This window comes from Macaca thibetana, chromosome 10 (genome assembly GCF_024542745.1).
Source record: "Macaca thibetana thibetana isolate TM-01 chromosome 10, ASM2454274v1, whole genome shotgun sequence".
NCBI classification, from domain to species: domain Eukaryota; kingdom Metazoa; phylum Chordata; class Mammalia; order Primates; family Cercopithecidae; genus Macaca; species Macaca thibetana.
This window is the reverse complement of record NC_065587.1, coordinates 13551471-13557470: the sequence shown is the minus strand read 5'-3', so window position 1 is coordinate 13557470 and position 6000 is coordinate 13551471. Positions and strand designations below refer to the sequence as shown.

Below are 6000 nucleotides of genomic sequence, written 5' to 3'. Positions count from 1 at the left end.
CTGCCTGGAAGTCAGGAAACCAGGCTCTGCCCTCTAATCCTGCCCTTGGCTCAGTGGGCCGTGGGACCCCGGGTACATGGCTTCTCCTCTCCGGGCCCGGTTCCTCCTCTTTTAAATGAGGGTGCCATTTCTTGATTCCCTTCCAGCTGCATCAGACAGTCAACCCTCCTCCCTTGCAGTCCCCTGGGCCGAGTGGCCACCTGCCTGCCTCTCCGCCCTCCTCCCTCCTCTCCTCCTCCTCCCCTCTCTCCTCCGGGTCCTTCTCCCATCTCTTCCTCTCCCTCTTCTCTCTTCTCTCCCTCCTCCTCTCTGTCTTCTTCCTGTTCTCTAGTCCCTTGCTCTTCTCCTCTCTTGCCCCCACCCCCAACAGCTTCCTCTCTCCCCGTCAATTAGACTGGCTCTGGCAGGAGGCTCAGAGAGCAGGCTAGGGCACCCAGCTGGAAAATTGGGTGTCGAGAGCTGTCTGGAATCCTAATGCCCTAGCCCTGCCCTCCTCCCCCTCCCTCACCTCTCCTCGAGTGACAGGTGCCGGGTGCTGGCATTGACTCTCCCAGTGGGGGCACCCTCCCACTGCTCTCATCCTGCCAGGCCTGCAGCCTCGTCTCACTGCCCCAAAGGCTCCTCTCACTCTGCCCCTTCCCCATGCTCCCCTACCCTCTCAACCTCTGACCATCCCCGAGTTCAAGGCTTGGAGGAAAGAGCACTGGGCTGGGACTCCGAGACACCTGCATGCTGGCCAGGCCTCCTTTTGAGGCCTCAGTTTATGTGTCTGTGAAGCGAGGCTCCACCTCGGAGCCCTCCCCGCTCAGGCTGTGTGACCCCCAGACGCATCAGCTTTTCAGCCAACGCAGAGGGCCGCTGTGGGGTCACTCCTAACCTGCTCTGGTGGCAGCCATTTCAAATCTTGTTTTTATTTTCACTGGGAATGGCTCTGGTCCAGGGCATTAGGATTCCAGTTTCTGGCAGATTCTCTCCTTCCTGTTTTGTTGCGGGAGTTGCCTCACTCATCTTTGTGCCTGCCTGGCCCCCGAGTAGACTGGGCTGCCCGACTCAGAGCTGGGAGCCACCCAGGGCCGGTGGGCATTCAGGTAACCTACGTCCTGGCCACCAGCGCCACCTGGTCTCATCCCAGGCAGCCCAAGAGGGTGCCCCTCTGGAAGTGGAAGGTACACACACCTCACTCCCGGACCCCATGCCCTACCCTGTGGGTGCCGTAAGTCCGCAAGGGTCAAGGACGCCAATGGTTTACTCAACTCAATCGTTTTCTTTGATTATTATTAATTACTTTTTACTCTTCACGCACGTACTAAGGTAACCCCAACAAGTAGCCTTTTTGTCTTCTACCAAGCACACCTCCCCAGAGGGTGGAGCCCGCGCAGACTCCCAGAGGTGACTCCAGCAGCCTTTGGGGAACCGTCACTATCAATCAGGCACCTGCTGTGTGTCAGGCACATGCTGGGATTCTGGGGACACAGCAGCGGACCCTGCCAGCAAGTCCTCTTGTCTCACATTCTGCAAACAAAATAGAAACATAGCTCATTTCAGAGTGGCCGGTGGCATGAAGGAAAGAAAACAGAGTGAGGGGATGCTGACCCAGGGTAGGGCCAGATCGGAGGGCTCAGGGAAGACGCCACGGGGGAGGTGACCCTGAGATGTGCCCAAAATGATAAGAAGCTGGCATGGCAAAGTTGGGGTATATATAGCATTCTAGATGGAGGCGGCGCTAAGTGCAAAGGCCCTAAGGCTGGAACACATGTGGTTGTTTGAGCAACACGTGGCCAGTGTGGCTGGGGCAGGAAAGTGGCGGGGGAGGCTCTCCCACCCAGATCACATCCTGCCTGAATGGCCACTCCTGGAAGGAGTTTGTGATGCATTCTGAGGGCAAGAAGTAGCCACTGGAGGCTTTGTAGGAGAAATGCACTCTGATGTTCGTTTTTAACCATCTTGTTACTTCTGGCTGCTGGGTACAGATGGGGGTGAAAGACGGCCAGGGCTGAAGCAGGCAGGCCAGTAAAGAGGATGCTGCAGTGATTCAGGCAAGGGGCAAAGTGGCTTCATAGAAAGGCAGAGAAGTGGCTCTGGCCTATACAGAGACCACAGGATGGGATCTACTCAATGTGTCCTGCCCATGAGAGCAGTAAGCCCTTTTCTGGAACCCCCTCCCACGTTCTCACCTCCACTGCCCCCGAGCTGCATACCTTGGTTCCTTTTGATTCCTTCTCTCCACCAAAGTCCTTCCTCCTCTTGTATCCAGTCTTCAGCATGCGTAGTGAGTCCCCAGCTCTATCTGGTTCCGCGACTGACCCAGTGGGGAATTAGGTCCTCGGGGAAAGGGGAGTGGGGAGGAGCAGAGGCCCTCATGGGGTCTAGTCCAATCGAGTTACTTTTATAAAAGACAGCCAGACCATTCGCGCGGCAAAGATTCACCTCCGGCTGTTTTTCAGCCTGTAGCTTATTATGGTAAGAGTGTCTGTTCCCTTTTCAGCCTTGAGTCACTTTACAAAGGCCACCCTTCTATTACCTAGGCCTGGGTGATGCTAGGGTCCAGGACAGCGTGGAGCATTGTAAGCGAAGGAAAAGGCAAGAAACCGCACGGTGGGGAAAGATATTTGCAACAGGACTCTTAATTACAAATCAATGAGAGAAACGGAGATAACCTCATAGAAAAATGGACCAATGGCCCGAATAGGCATTTCACAAAAGAGGACAATCAAATGGCCCATAAAGATACGAAAAAGTGCTCAGCTTCATCATCAGGGAAATGCAAATTAAAATCACAGTGATTAGCAATTTACACACCCACCAGAGGGAGTAAAACGCAAAAGCTACAACCTAGCCAGGCTTGGCCAGGAGGCAGCAGCCCAAGTGGAACTTTCATCTCTGGTGGATGGCAGTGTAAACCTCTGCAAGCACTTTGGAAACTCGAATGGTGTCTGGGAAAGAGGAACACACATTTGCCCTATGACTGAGCGATTCATTCCTAGGTTTACACTCAACAGGAGCGAGTACATATGCCCAAGAAAAGACGTGTGAAAGAATGCTCATACCAGCTTTCTTCATCGTCTTGCCAAACGGGAAACAACCCAAATGTCCATCAACGGTTGAATGCATAAACCCATTGTGGTGTATTTCACAGCAATGAAAATGATCCAACCGCTGCTCCGATCCGCATGAATGAATCATGACACGTTGCTGAGGGAAAGACGCCAGTCTCAAACAAGGACGTCGGGCAGGATTCGGTTCACGTGGGGCCCAAAGCAGGTTGGAAGTCAGGACAGCAGTTCCCCTCGCAGCCCTCGAGGGAGAGGCTGGCAGGGCTGCGAAGGGCCTCATGGAGCACTGGCCATGTTCTTCATCTTCATCAGGAGGCCGTGCCATGGTTGTGTTTACTTTGTGAAATATCTATTGTTTTGATTGGCATGCTTTCTGTATGTGTGTATACACATGTATATTCACTTCAATTATCATTAACTTCACAAATAATAATACTGCAGAAGGTATTTAGAGTAAAAGGAATGACCACTTGCTACCCCACATGACTTAGGTATGTGACCTTCCATACCTTTTTCTATGCAATTGTACGGCTTAGTTGGGTATGGAAAAAGAAAAAAAGAAACACACATACACACACAAACCCATCCCCAGTGACAACCCCAGACATTGCCAAATGTCCCCTGGGGGTAGGGTTGCCAGAATAAATACAGGACGTACAAATGGGATCCTACCATATCTTATGGAATTGTTGCTATCTTTCATTTAATACAGGAGTTCTCACCCTTGTCACAGCTAACATTTTAGGCTAGATATTTTTTTTTTCGTAAGCTGTCCTACGCATTGTGGAATGTATGACAGCATCTCTGGTGCCTTCCCACCAGATGCTGGTGGCACCTAACCATCCCCAGTGACAACCAAAAATGCCTCCAGACATTGCCAAATGTCCCCTGGGGGTAAGGTTGCCAGAGTAAATACAAGACATCTAGTTAATATGCAATGTCTGAAATTCAGCTTGAACCGGCTGCCCTGCATTTTTATTTCCTCAACCTGGCAACCTACCTAGGGAGCAAAATGACCCCTGGTTGAGAAGAGACAACATCTCTCGTCGCTGGTTCCTTTTCAGGACGGGAGGATACCCCCTCATTCTTTTCAGCGTGCTGCTGTGTTCCATGACGGGGACAAGCCACAGCCTGTCAGTCTGTCCCTTGGGATGGACACTGTGCTCACTAGCCAGTGGGAGGCTTTCTGCTACAAGTGACGGAAATCCCTGCTCAGCCTCACGCGGGCCACAAGCCCATCCACAGTGCGGCCTGGCAGGGAGCAGGGTGAGCATCGGCCCCTTGTGTGTTCTGCTCTTCCCCAATTCGAGTCAGACACATAGGTCGGCCTCCGCATCCAGGCTGGCGGGGTCCGAGGCCACCTGCGGGCTCTCCCTGATGCCTCATTGGCTGAGACTGGTCACTGCCCACACCTGACCTGTCACTGGCAGAGGGTGGTGCTCACCCTGAGACCCATCAGGAGCCCCTGCCGTGGTGGCGAGGTGGAGGTGGAGGTGGCGCTGGCTCTCCTTCCGAGGCCCCCGTAGGGTGCGGGGAGCCACGGGTATCATTAGGACAAACGCAGTGTGGGAGCCAGGCGGGCAGCAAACGCCATGTGCCGGTTCCGCATTTGCCCTGTTGCGAAAATGCACCATCTATGCCCACAACAAAACCAGAGGCTCAAATCAGATGGCGGTGCCCGCGGGCTGGAAGTCCCTCTGTATATCAGCTGTTCTTCTAAAGCTAGAAACGTAGCTCTTCAGGCCCCGTGTGACCTGTGCCCATCCTCCCACCAGCCAGTTCTTCCGCCTTCCTCTCTGGCTTCCTTGCTCCTCCTCTTCAAACCCCTGCCCTACCTGGCAGCCTTTGCATCTGCTGTTCTCTTTGCCTCGGATCATGCGTCCTAGGCTTCTTCTCATGGTCAAGTCCCTTCTCAGACCTCACCTCTGCAGCGGGGCCACCCCTGAGCACCCATTGATTGTGGCCTTGTCTCCCCACCCAAGAGCTCTCCTTCCCAAGTTTGGCCAGAAGCCCCATCAGACATCTTCTACCCTCAAGTGTCAGCTCCTGGAGGGCCCAATTCCTGGTGACTGCTGTGGTCTCGGGCCCTTCTGAGTGCAGTCCGTGGCCGGGGGAGCCTCTCCACTCACACCGAGTGAACTCAGCAAGAGAGGGTGCCTTTGTGCTCTGCAGAATGCAGTCCGGTCCCATCTCCACAGCCACGAAACCCAAACACTCCCAGAACCAGAACCATACTCCTTTTCTTTTACCTATTTGCCAGCAAACCTGACCCAGATTGATGTGAGTGTTCAGCGTCTTTGTTTATCCCACTTTCTGTGCTATGTGTGCAGCTTGCTGAAGAAATAATGTGTTTGGTCAGGGGGCTGTCTTGGACTGAGTTCCCCAAAAGCAAAGCCTGAGACGGGACTTGAGTGCAGGTGGTTTTTTGGAAGGTGACACCAGAATCCAGGAGGGAGCAACCAGGGAAAGTGAGATGCGGGTCGGGAGAAGATAATACAAGGGTGGTTAGGGAGGTCACCGCAGAGGGCACTGCAGGAGGGGGCAGTCAACTTCTCTAGGACCTCCTGAGCAATGTGGGGTGCTTCTCTGAAGGACTAGAGGCCACTGGGCACTTACCCACCTGCCCCTGGGCTTTACCAGCTGAGGGCTACCCCAAGGGCATTCACTCCCCAGAATTCCCCAGATGCACTTGAGGTGGGCTGAACACCCCAGAGGGTCTACAGCATGGGGCACGCCCAGACCCCGTGGAAGAGTAACACAGGATGGGGCATATGCACCAAGTTAGCTTCCGAAAATCTGAAACACATTTGGCCCCAAGGGATTCAGGGTTCTAGAGGTGGAATTTCTGGGTTAGAGGGAGCACCCTGCGGGGAGTCTTGTATGTAGTTTGAAAGTTTTGAAACAGCAAGAGCCTTCTGGCTGTCTACGTTTCACACTCCTGGCCAGG

The 6000-nt window shown here is 53.8% G+C and overlaps 1 protein-coding gene across 1 annotated transcript in view; it reads right to left on the bottom strand.

Annotated features, from left to right (window-relative positions):
- Window positions 1-1261: 1261 nt before the first annotated feature.
- Window positions 1262-6000, bottom strand: part of ELFN2 (extracellular leucine rich repeat and fibronectin type III domain containing 2) — a 76553-nt gene continuing 71814 nt past the window's right edge. The window contains exon 3 of the transcript XR_007729198.1: window positions 1262-1512. The gene's annotated coding sequence lies outside the window, so the exon portion shown is untranslated. The remainder of the gene's footprint in view (window positions 1513-6000) is intronic.